This window comes from Bufo gargarizans, chromosome 4 (genome assembly GCF_014858855.1).
Source record: "Bufo gargarizans isolate SCDJY-AF-19 chromosome 4, ASM1485885v1, whole genome shotgun sequence".
NCBI lineage: Eukaryota > Metazoa > Chordata > Amphibia > Anura > Bufonidae > Bufo > Bufo gargarizans.
The window spans coordinates 442,967,680-442,980,535 of NC_058083.1; positions in this window are offsets into that span (position 1 = coordinate 442,967,680).

Sequence of the window (12,856 nt, forward strand, 5' to 3'; positions counted from 1 at the left end):
CTTCTCTTTAAACAGCTGTTCAGCAGGGGTGCTGGGTGTCTGACCCCCGCGATCTGATATTGATAACCTATCCTGAAGATAGCCCCATTAAAAACATACTTGGAAAACATTACATACAGCACTACAGAACATACAGGGTAATACAGTGCCACATACCTCTTACATCCAGTGACGTCTCCTCTGCAGATTTTCTCTTTAAGATTCTCTTCTATTAAACCAGAGCACCATGATGATTTTTTCAGCCATCTCTCCTCCCTGCAGAGTTTGACAAACAGATATCTTAGTGTACTACTTTTCCATCATACTTCCACCTTTTGAATACCCCATTCTTCCACCCCCAATACTAGTAACATAGTATATAAGGCCAAAAAAAAAGACATTTGTCCACCCAGTTCGGTCTGTTATCCTGCAAGTTTATCCAGAGGAAGGCAAAAAATGAACAAACTGTGAGATAGAAGCCAATTTTCCCCACTTAAGGCGGAAAAAATTCCTTCCCAACTTTAATCAGGCAATCAGAATAACTCCCTGGATCAACGACCCCTCTCTAGTAGCTATAGCCTGTATTATTATTACACTCCAGAAATACATCCAGGCCCCTCTTTAATTCCTTTATTGTACTCACCATCACCATCTCCTCAGGCAGAGAGTTCCATAGTCTCACTGCTCTTACCGTAAAGAATCCTCATCTATGTTTGTGTACAAACCTTCTTTCCTCCAGACGCAGAGGAGGTCCCCTTGTCACAGTTCTGGGGATAAATAGATGATGGGAGAGATATCTGTACAGACCCCTGATATATTTATATTTAGTAATTAGATCTCCTCTCAGTCGTCTTTTTTCTAAAGTGAATAACCCTAATGTTGATAATCTTTCAGGGTACTGTAGTTGCCCCATTCCAGTTATAACTTTAGTTGCCCTCCTTTGTACCCTCTCCAGCTCTGCTATGTCTGCCTTGTTCACAGGAAAATGGATATGTTAAAAAAGAGAGAAAAAAGGGAGGATGATGTTAACAAAAGCTACCTAGGTACAGGGTACACAAAAGGTAGTAATGAACCAGAGGCGCCAAAGGTGATGGAAATAGAAGATATTGTATGAGAAGGGTGTGCAAAAAGTAATGGAGAAGGCAGCTGGGATCAGTGCTAGCAAGGCTACACTTTTGGTGAACAGGTTAAAGGTAAAAACAAGGCTGTCAACGGCTGAAACCTCAGACCAAGACGTCTCAAGACGAACCCGCTTACATATAAAAACAAACAGATGACAAGCAAACAAATGTCAGCGCCACTCTCAACATAATCAGAATAGGTATTAGTAGTGGCCCGAGAACAGGCCTCATCGTCCCCCCCCCCCTGCCCCTAGGCAAAAGCTAATTTTGCCACCCCCCTTGACTCAGCCCATTGACCACACCCTTTAACCTGCCCCTTTTTGTCGGCCACCTATTTAATGATTGTTTCATGCAACATTTTATTTGACCAGCTAATTTTAGATAATCTAGATATTCTTGGTGGTCATCTGTGCCATTTTGGCCTCAAAACATTACATGGCCCCCTACACTACATTAGATTATTGACAACTGTAAGTTTTTACCTTGATTGGTGGTGGCCTAGGTGTGTTTATCATCAGGTCTGCATCAGTCACTTTTATGGGGGGATCTATGGATGGCACTGTTATGGTGGATCTGTGGATGACACTGTTATTGGGATCTGTGGATGACACTGTTATTGGGATCTGTGGATGACACTGTTATGGGGATCTGTGGATGACACTGTTATGGGGATCTGTGGATGACACTGTTATGGGGATCTGTGGATGGCACTGTTATGGAGGGGGATCTGTGGATGGCACTGTTATGGAGGGGGATCTGTGGATGGCACTGTTATGGAGGCGAATCTGTGGATAGCACTGTTATGGAGGGGGATCTATGGCTGGCACTATTATGGAGGGGGATCTGTGGATGACACATACCGTATATAGCATCTTATGCTATATGTGTCACCCACAGATCCACCCCATGACAGTGTCATTCACAGATCCCCCTCCATAACAGTGTTCTGTGGACACTATTATGGGGGATCTGTGGATGGCACTGTTATGGGGGGGATCTGTGGGTGACACTGTTATGGAGGGGGAACTGTGGATGACACATACGGTATATAGCATCTTATGCTATGTGTCATCCACAGATCCCCCCTATAAGTGTCATCCACAGACCCCCCATAACAGTGCCATCCACAGTCTAGATCCCCCATAACCTGCGCAGCCTAGTGGGAGCAGCAGGCGCGTGACGTCAGTGAGTGAGCGCCGCCCGCACTTCCTGTTACCCGAGCTGAGTCAGTGTAAGATAGTAAAGATATGAGCGCTGATTTAAAGTTAACACACTGACAAAAAAAAAAGAAAAGGCTCGAGAGCGGCCGGGCCCCCCCTGCAGCTTGTCCCCCTGCCCTCCCCTTTTTTTTTGTGCTAATGCTGACTGTGGCCGGCCACTGTTAGCGCATCGCACACCCCACCGCTGATCAACTTCGGATGGTTGATCAGCGATTTAGATTTTTTTTTTCAAATTTTTCCCCCTTTGTTTAGTTAGTCTTTTTTTTTTTTGTTTTAGGGTAAGTTCACGAACACCCATGCCCCCACACACACGCACACCAAATAAAGTTAATCACGCATGCAAACACACATGCACACACACACTCCCCTATGGCCCGCCGGATGTTCTCGGCCAAGGAGGCATACGTCCAGCTTGCCTCTGACTCTGAGAGTCCCAGTGAGGACGAGGATGACCCCACTTGCCCCCCCTGCAGCTTGTCCCCCTGCCCTCCCCTTTTTTTTTGTGCTAATGCTGACTGTGGCCGGCCACTGTTAGCGCATCGCACACCCCACCGCTGATCAACTTCGGATGGTTGATCAGCGATTTAGATTTTTTTTTTCAAATTTTTCCCCCTTTGTTTAGTTAGTCTTTTTTTTTTTGTTTTAGGGTAAGTTCACGAACACCCATGCCCCCACACACACGCACACCAAATAAAGTTTATCACGCATGCAAACACACATGCACACACACACTCCCCTATGGCCCGCCGGATGTTCTCGGCCAAGGAGGCATACGTCCAGCTTGCCTCTGACTCTGAGAGTCCCAGTGAGGACGAGGATGACCCCACTTTCCTTTTGTCATCCGCGTCCTCCTCATCATCTAGCGATGATGATGAGCCCCCAAGGCGGCGGAGACGCCGCCAGGCGGAGCAAGGTGAGTGCCATGCTAGAGACCCTGTGGCCCACCCTAGTACGAGCAGCTCTGGGGCTCATACTAGTTTTCCGGCCCACCAGCTAAGTCCACCGGAGCCCCCTGCCGTTGAACTTGTCTGGTATACCCCAGAGCGTTTTGAGCTGGTGATTCCTGATTTTGTAGGCCAACCAGGAATCCAGATTTCCACAGTGGGCTTCACTGAATACGACTACTTTAGTCTTTTTTTCATTGACTACTTTGTAAATCTAATGGTGGAGCAAACAAACCTGTACGCCCAATGGTTTGTTGCTCAACACCCGGGCTCGTTTTTGGCTAGGCCCGGTGGCTGGACTCCGGTCAGTGCAGCCGAGATGAGGACATTTTGGGGTCTCGTACTGCACATGGTCCTAGTCAAGAAACCTAGTGTCAGGCATTACTGGAGTGAGGACGTCCTCTACCAGACCCCACTTTACAGTACGGCCATGACACGCTCCCGGTTTGCGGCTATCCGGAAATGCCTGCATTATTCAGATAATGCAGCATGTCCCCCCCAAGGTGATCCTGCCTATGACCGTCTGTACAAAATCAGGCTGGTCATCGATCACTTTGGGGCCAAATTTGTACAGGCCTATGTACCTGGAAGGAAGGTCGCGATTGATGAGTCTCTCATTGCTATCAAGGGGAGACTCCTTTTCCGCCAGTATGTTCCCTCGAAGCAGGCGAGGTATGGTGTGAAGCTGTACAAACTTTGTGAGAGTATCTCAGGGTACACTTACAAGTTTCGTGTGTACGAGGGGCGAGATTCCCGTATTCAACCCCCAGAATGTCCCCCCACTCTGGGTGTTAGCGGGAAACTTGTGTGGGACCTTATGCACCCACTGCTAGATAAGGGTTACCACCTGTACGCGGATAACTTTTATATTAGTGTCCCCTTGTTCTAGTCCCTCGTCACCAGATCCACGACCGCTTGTGGGACCGTGCGGAAAAATCAACGCGGCCTCCCTACCCACCCCCTCCAGGTACCTATCCCCAGCGGTGCGACCCATGCCCTTACCAGTGGAAACCTGTTGCTGGTCAGATATAAGGACAAGAGGGATGTCCTTGTACTGTCCACACATCATGGTAACGGCATCACCCCTGTCCCTGTGCAAGGTACCGCGGCAACGGTCCTCAAGCCCGATCGTCGACTACAATTAGGTATATGGGATGAGTTGATCTCTCTGATCAAGTCCTCAAGCCATATAAGCCATGCACAAAACCCGGGCATGGTACAAAAAAGTTGCGGTCTACATGTGATGTTTGCACCTGTTAGAACTGCACGCTCCATATGTTAGATCCCCTGGATGAGCAGAGAAAGGCAGTCAACGATTTCATTATGCGGCAGACGGACAGGTCAACTCCCCGGTGTAACTTCCACATTAGCCAATGGCCGCTCATGCGTGACACGTGCCGTTTGCTCAGGCCCTTTGAGGAGGTCACTTTATTTGTCGGTCGGCAGAACTACAGGATGAATTATGTCATTCTACTCCTTCACATCCTGGAGGGGATACTGACAAATCTGATTGGCAAGCGAACAGAAGACGTGGCACCTCAATTTCATGGCCGCCTGAACCCTGAGGAGGGTGAACTGGCAAAGGAGGGTGATAAAACACCCTGGAATTTCATAACAAAGTGGTTTATCTGCTTAAATGACAGTAGAGGAGCATGAGGAGCTGGAGAGTGACAACAAAGATGATGCAGATGACCCCCGACATACCGTGGCAGTATGCAGTGTTGATGGAGGCAGGGAGGCCCTCCAAGTCTCTTGCACAAATGGCCAGATGCATGCAGTCAAGTTTGTGTAGTGATAGGGATGACTACTGGCTATCCACATTGTTAGACCCTCCCACCAGTTAAAAATTTAGGAATTTTATAAACCTTCTGAGAGGGATGCAAAAATGAAATGCTGTGTAGTCAGTTGGTCGCTGCCTACGAGTGCCATTACCCATGCAGGAAGGTCTGACAGGGGGACCCTCTGCACTCACACTCTATTGCTATGACTGGTGGAGTGGGGAGGGGGTTTCAGGAGCAGCACACACTGCATATGCAGCAACTTTAGTCTGGAGTCTCTGATGAGCAGATTTCTTCATCCACCTACTGAAGAAACCAGCCAGTAGCAAGACATGCAGAAGAACCTCAACAGGCAGGTGGTGGCCTACTTGTACTGCACCCTGTCACCCATGATCCAAGATCCCCTGGACCACTGGGCATTCAAACTTGAAATGTGGCCGCAACTGGCCGAGTTTGCCATGGGTATGCTTTCCTGCCCAGCTAGTGGTGTGGCATCAGAGCAGGTGTTCAGTGCAATGGGGGGCATAGTTACCCCTAAGAGAACTCTCCTTTCCTACCTAAATTTTGAGAGACTAACCTTCATAAAGGTGAATCAGGCTTGAATCTACCAGGATTTCTAGACACTGATGCCTGGTGCAACAGAATAGGTCATCCTGCCGCTAATGATCATGCTTTAGTGTGTACTTCCACACTGGAATATTCTGAAAAATGGCACCGTTAGTTGGCCACGTGCTGCTGCCACCTTTCTGATACTGCCACCTGCCTGATGCCACCCGCCCTCTGCCTCTACTGTTATTCCTACAATGGGGCTTCTTGGCCTACTGATATTTACATGTTATATTTTTTAAAGCATATACATGCCACTGGGCCTTGCTATCACACTGCTGTTTTTGAGTTCTGCTACTACTGTGCCACCATCTCGTGCTGTATGCCACTGCTGCTGCCCCTACTGCCCACTCTGTCATGGGGTGACTATTTTCACTGTCAATGATGCTTCCCCCCTCCCCACTCTGTCATGGGGCCATTATTGTCTCTGTTACTGCCACTGCTGTTGGCACTCATTCCCACTCGGTTATGGGGCCACTATCATCCCTGTTTGTCCATGTTGACATAAATTTTTATTTTTCCATTCTTCTTATCTGTCAGAAGAGAAAAAAAAAATATATATCGATCCTGTATTTTGAGCATCCGTAAGGTCTATTTTACATGGTTGGTATTTGGTCAATATTTCATCAGTATTCGTAAACTAAAAGCAGGCGTGGGTCCAAAACACAGAAAAGATGCAAATATTTCCATTGTCACTGTTACTGACACTGCTGCTGCCACCCTCCCCACTCTGTCATGGGGCTCCGATTGTCACTGTTACTGCCATAACTGCTGCTGCCACTCTCCCCTATCTGTCATAGAGCCACTATTGTCACTGTTACTTTAACTGAATGGGGCTGAGCGCGATACCAAGCACAGCCGCTATACAATGTATAGCTTTGCGCTTGGTAAGCTGCGAGAAGGCAGTGGCACATACAGAAGAGTCGTTGCCTTCTCAAGTAGCTAATCAATGGGGTCCCGGGTGTTGGACCACCATTATCATATACTGATGACTAGTGTTGAGCAAAGCAAAGCATTGGAAGTGGAATTCCATCCAAAGTTCAGTAAAACTTTGATTCGCAATGAATCAAAATTTCCTTACGCTTTGTGGTTATGAATCAGTTTTCCTAAAATGGCATCTGAACATGAAAGTAAGAAGCCCGGGAATAAGAGATCACCCATAATGCTGTGTAGGCAGCCAGTCCGCAAATAGCCATCCCTTGGGATGTCACAGCCCTATAAAACCCTCATCCTCCATTGAGGGATACTGCAGGAAGACTGCAAGGAGAATGTATCGAGTATGTGAATCACATTCTAGTGCACCAACATTCAAGTTAATCAGTTTGTTTTGTGATACAGTTATTAAAGTAATATATTGCTGTGTGCATCAGGTTATAGTGCACTGACATTCAGAGTTAATCTGTTATTTTAGAGAAACAGTTAGTGGGCCAAGGTATGAAAGGCACATAGAATATATCACTGTGTGCATTAAGTTCTAGTACAACGACATTCATAGTTAATCCATTATTTTAGTGATACAGTTAGTGTGCCTCAGTATTAAAGGCAGGTGTGATATATCACTGTGTGCATCACGTTCTAACCTGAAGACGGATAAAGATCTGAGACAGATACTCCCGAAAAATCCAAGCATTACATATAGATGTAACGGACCCGTTTCAGCTGACAAGGGGTTAAAATCCGTTTAGGCGATAGGCCCCTTTCCGAGAGACAGGCACAGCTACTGCAGAACACCAACCTCCCGAACTGGATACAAAATAGCACTCCAAACTGGAACCTCACAAGTAGCTGCCGGCAGACGAACAGGAAAAGTGTATCTGTCAGCTTACACTCCTGGCAATCAGTCTCCAACAGCATACAGGGAATCCCCCAATAACGAGACAAGGCTCCGTCTTGAGGGTCTAGCAGTGGTCTGAAGTGCTGGCACACCCAGCCTGGTTTTTATTACCGTTTGTTGCAGATACAGGACAGATACAACATATCCCCACAATGCATCATGGTTTCCTCCCCTCTGTCCCGGAGACGACCGAACACAATCCAATTATCTCTCAGGACAAAGGGGAGATCACCAATACACATGTGGAGACAACAGGACAGGAATCACCACCCAAACACACAATGGCACACCCCCACAGCAAACACAGACATTTAACATATCCCCAGATAGCTCAAGTCTGAGTGCATATCATTAGGTGAATGGCACTCAGAATACACAAATACAATAATATTAGCTATCTGGGTGCCCTCACATAACATACAATTTAACCGAACGCATAATAACATAAAATACAATTCTACAGACAGATTTAAGCTGTGCGGCCGGTCTGTCTTCTCCTTTACAGTTACTATGGGCCATAATCCTGAGGCAAGAGGCTTTTAAACAGTCCTCTCCAAAACCCAGTGGCGAGGTTGGTTTCGCCACACATCTCCCCCCCCCAGGGAAGACTAACCAGATACCTGACCTCACGCCGGTCGGTACCTGAGTTAGTCTGGCAGCCCACCCACAACCCAATACTGGACCTGCTGAATTTCGTAGCCGGTCTCTGTCCAGTAAGTCCACCAAGGTGATGTTGGAAGCTGGTACTCCCGGTCTCTGTGTTGCTCCCTGGTTTGGAGTGGAGGTTGCTTTGTGGGCAGGGATCAGCGGTACTCAGCCCTGGTGCCAGCGCTACCACGGAAGAAGCCTGGTTGGAGCCTGGTTGTTGGAGGGGGAGACCGACTGTCTCTACCCCCTGTGCTGTAAGTGCAGAGACCACGGTCCCATCTGCACTGTTGTGGGGCTTACTGTCTCCCCCTGGTGCGTTAAGCTGCCGCTGGGGAGAGGGGGTAACGAGCTCCTCTCCCATACATACTTCCAGCCGCTGGGGAGTGCGACCGACCGCCTCCGCTCCCAATACAGTGTCCTGCTGCTGGGGAAAGGAGACTGGGCTCTCTATTCCCTGTAGGACACTCTGCCGCTGGGGGACAGGACCGACTGTCTCTGCCCCCTGTAACTCCGCCTGCCGCTGGGGAATGGAGACTCGGCTCCCAATTCCCAAAAAATCATGCTGCTGCTGGGGGGCAGGAACAACTACCTCTGCCCCCTGTAACTCAGCCTGCCGCTGGGGAGGGAGGCCGCTGCTCTCCCCTCCCTGCACTTCACACTGCCTTCCCGGCACATCACTCTGCTGCTGGGGGGCAGGAACAACTACCTCTGCCCCCTGTAACTCAGCCTGCCGCTGGGGAGGGAGGCCGCTGCTCTCCCCTCCCTGCACTTCACACTGCCGCTGGGGAATGGAGACTAGGCTCCCAATTCCCTGCAGGACCGGCGGAGAGACCTCGGTCCCATCTCTACCGGCCACCTGGGGTCCTTCCCAGTAACACTCTACAATATCTGCCCAGCTGAATGGGTCTGGATCTGGGTCTGTCACCTTACCGTCCTGCTGAGCCTTCTCAATGGAGTGGAAGAGATCTCTGTAGTCCTGCTCCAGTTCCCACTCCAGGGTTGCTAGGTGAGCCAGGTCTTGCTCTACTTCATGGGGGTCATCCCACTCATGCCTAGCCTCCCTCTCATAGAAAATGTCCTGAAGTCTGGACTGTGCAGGGCTCCCGAAGTCAGGCTCTGCAAAGGACTCCCATAACAAGCCAGGACCCTCAAACTCCTCTCCCTCTGGCTTGTCATGCTCAGCTGTCCAGGGTATAAACTGTGCCACATACCACCAAAGCGCCTGGTAGGCATCCTCCAGCCATAGCTCCTGCCATACCCGGTGCTGTAGTTCTATCACCCATTCCTCCAGGGGCTGCTCTCCCAGGAAGGACATCCGCAGGGCCACTTGCTTCTGCAACCGCTGCTCTTCACTGGGGAGACTCTCACCTCGCTGGTATTGTACATTATCCAGGGCCTGGTACCAGATGCCTTTCCTTAATGCATCCCGGCCATCCAGGTCCTCCTCCTCGTATAACACTACTGGTTCCATCCTGGTGCTTTTAGGGTCGCTGTACTGAGACATGCGTTGCCCTTAAATTGTAAAATCCAAAGAAATGGTGTCTCCTGTAGCTGTCCTTCTGGCTGTAGGAACGATCCCACCGCTGCCACCAATGTAACGGACCCGTTTCAGCTGACAAGGGGTTAAAATCCGTTTAGGCGATAGGCCCCTTTCCGAGAGGCAGGCACAGCTACTGCAGAACACCAACCTCCCGAACTGGATACAAAATAGCACTCCAAACTGGAACCTCACAAGTAGCTGCCGGCAGACGAACAGGAAAAGTGTATCTGTCAGCTTACACTCCTGGCAATCAGTCTCCAACAGCATACAGGGAATCCCCCAATAACGAGACAAGGCTCCGTCTTGAGGGTCTAGCAGTGGTCTGAAGTGCTGGCACACCCAGCCTGGTTTTTATTACCGTTTGTTGCAGATACAGGACAGATACAACATATCCCCACAATGCATCATGGTTTCCTCCCCTCTGTCCCGGAGACGACCGAACACAATCCAATTATCTCTCAGGACAAAGGGGAGATCACCAATACACATGTGGAGACAACAGGACAGGAATCACCACCCAAACACACAATGGCACACCCCCACAGCAAACACAGACATTTAACATATCCCCAGATAGCTCAAGTCTGAGTGCATATCATTAGGTGAATGGCACTCAGAATACACAAATACAATAATATTAGCTATCTGGGTGCCCTCACATAACATACAATTTAACCGAACGCATAATAACATAAAATACAATTCTACAGACAGATTTAAGCTGTGCGGACGGTCTGTCTTCTCCTTTACAGTTACTATGGGCCATAATCCTGAGGCAAGAGGCTTTTAAACAGTCCTCTCCAAAACCCAGTGGCGAGGTTGGTTTCGCCACAATAGATGAGGCCCTAATCTAAAATAAATGTTGGTCTGAAATGTGGTCAAGTTAAAGAACTAGATGATCTACTAGTTGAAGAAATAGCTAAAATGACAATGAAAGTAGAAGTTATCATCATGGGAGATTTCAATCTTCCAGATATAAACTGGAAAACCAAAATAGCAAGTTCTACCAGGAGTACAGATATTCTAAATTCCCTACTGGGGTTATCCCTACAACAAATGGTTGAGGGCGCAACCCGGAGGGAGGCCATTTTGGATTTGGTATTCACAAATGGGGATTCGGTATATGATGTCATTATAGGCGAAACCTTGGGATCTAGTGATCACCAGTCAGTGTGGTTTAATATAAGAACTGTGAAAGAGTCCCACCACACAAAAATAAAAGTTTTAGATTTTAGAAAAACAGACTTTTCAAAAATGAAATTAGTCATAAATGAGTCCTTATCAGACTGGAACGGATTACATGGAGTCCAGGAGAAATGGGACTACTTAAAAGGTGCATTATTGAAGGCAACAGAAAATTGCATTAGACTTGTCAATAAAAGCAAAAAAAGGAAGAGACCACTGTGGTACTCAGCAGAAGTGGCCCAAATCATTAAAAATAAAAAGCTAGCATTTTGTAATTATAAAAAAAAACAGAGCAATGAAGATAAGGAAATCTACAAGATTAGGCAGAAAGAGGCCAAGCAAGTTATAAGAACTTCTAAAGCGCAGGCAGAAGAAAAACTAGCTCAGTCTATGAAAAAAGGGGATAAGACATTCTTCAGATATATAAATGAAAAAAGGAAATTAAAACAAGGAATAACTAAATTAAAAACAAAGGACGGAAGGTATGTAGAAGAGAATAAAGGGCTAGCCGACTGCCTTAATGAATACTTCTGTTCAGTTTTTACAAAAGAAAAAGAAGGAGAAGGACCTCCACTAGAAAGGATGACTAATAAATCGTTTGATGCAGGTGTCTTTACAGAGGAAGATGTTCTAAGTTTGCTGTCTAAAGTGAAGACAAATAAGTCACAGGGGCCTGATGAGTGACACCCAAAATTATTAAAAGAGCTTAGTGGTGAGCTGGCAAAACCGTTAACAGATTTATTTAACCAATCATTAGCAACAGGAGTCGTCCCGGAAGATTGGAAATGGGCAAATATCGTGCCCATTCACAAGAAAGGTAGTAGGGAGGAATCTAGCAACTATAGACCAGTGAGTCTGACATCAATAGTAGGCAAATTAATGGAAACCCTATTAAAGGATAGGATTGTGAAACATCTAAAATCCCATGGATTGCAAGATGAAAAACAACATGGGTTTACTTCAGGGAGATCATGTCAAACAAATCTTATAGATTTTTTTGACTGGGTGACTAAAATAATAGACGGTGGAGGTGCAGTAGACATCGCATATCTAGATTTTAGTAAGGCTTTTGACACTGTCCCACACAGAAGACTTATCAATAAACTGCAGTCATTGAGCATGGACTCCCATATTGTTGAGTGGATTAGGCAGTGGCTGAGTGACAGACAACAGAGGGTTGTAGTCAATGGAGAACATTCAAAACAAGGTCATGTTACCAGTGGGATTCCACAGGGATCTGTACTGGGACCAATTTTGTTTAATATCTTCATAAGTGATATTGCAAAAGGTCTCGATGGTAAGGTTTGTCTTTTTGCTGATGACACAAAGATATGTAACAGGGTTGATGTTCCTGGAGGGAAACGCCAAATGGAAAAGGATTTAGGAAAACTAGAAGAATGGTCAGAACTCTGGCAACTGAAATTTAATGTGGATAAGTGCAAGATAATGCACCTGGGGCGTAAAAACCCAAGGGCAGAATATAGAATATTTGACACAGTCCTGACCTCAGTATCTGAGGAAAGGGATTTAGGAGTAATTATTTCAGAAGACTTAAAGGTGGGAAGACAATGTAATAGAGCAGCACAAAATGCCAGCAGAATGCTTGGATGTATAGGGAGAGGTATAAGCAGTAGAAAGAGTGAAGTGCTTATGCCGCTGTACAGAACACTGGTGAGACCTCACTTGGAGTATTGTGCGCAGTACTGGAGGCCATATCTCCAGAAGGATATAGATACTCTAGAGAGAGTTCAGAGAAGAGCTACTAAACTAGTACATGGATTGCAGGATAAAACTTACCAGGAAAGGTTAAAGGACCTTAATATGTATAGCTTGGAAGAAAGAAGAGACAGAGGGGATATGATAGAAACTTTTAAATACATAAAGGGAATCAACTCGGTAAAGGAGGAGAGCATATTTAAAAGAAGAAAAACTACCACAAGAGGACACAGTTTTAAATTAGAGGGGCAAAGGTTTAAAAGTAATATAAGGAAGTATTACTTT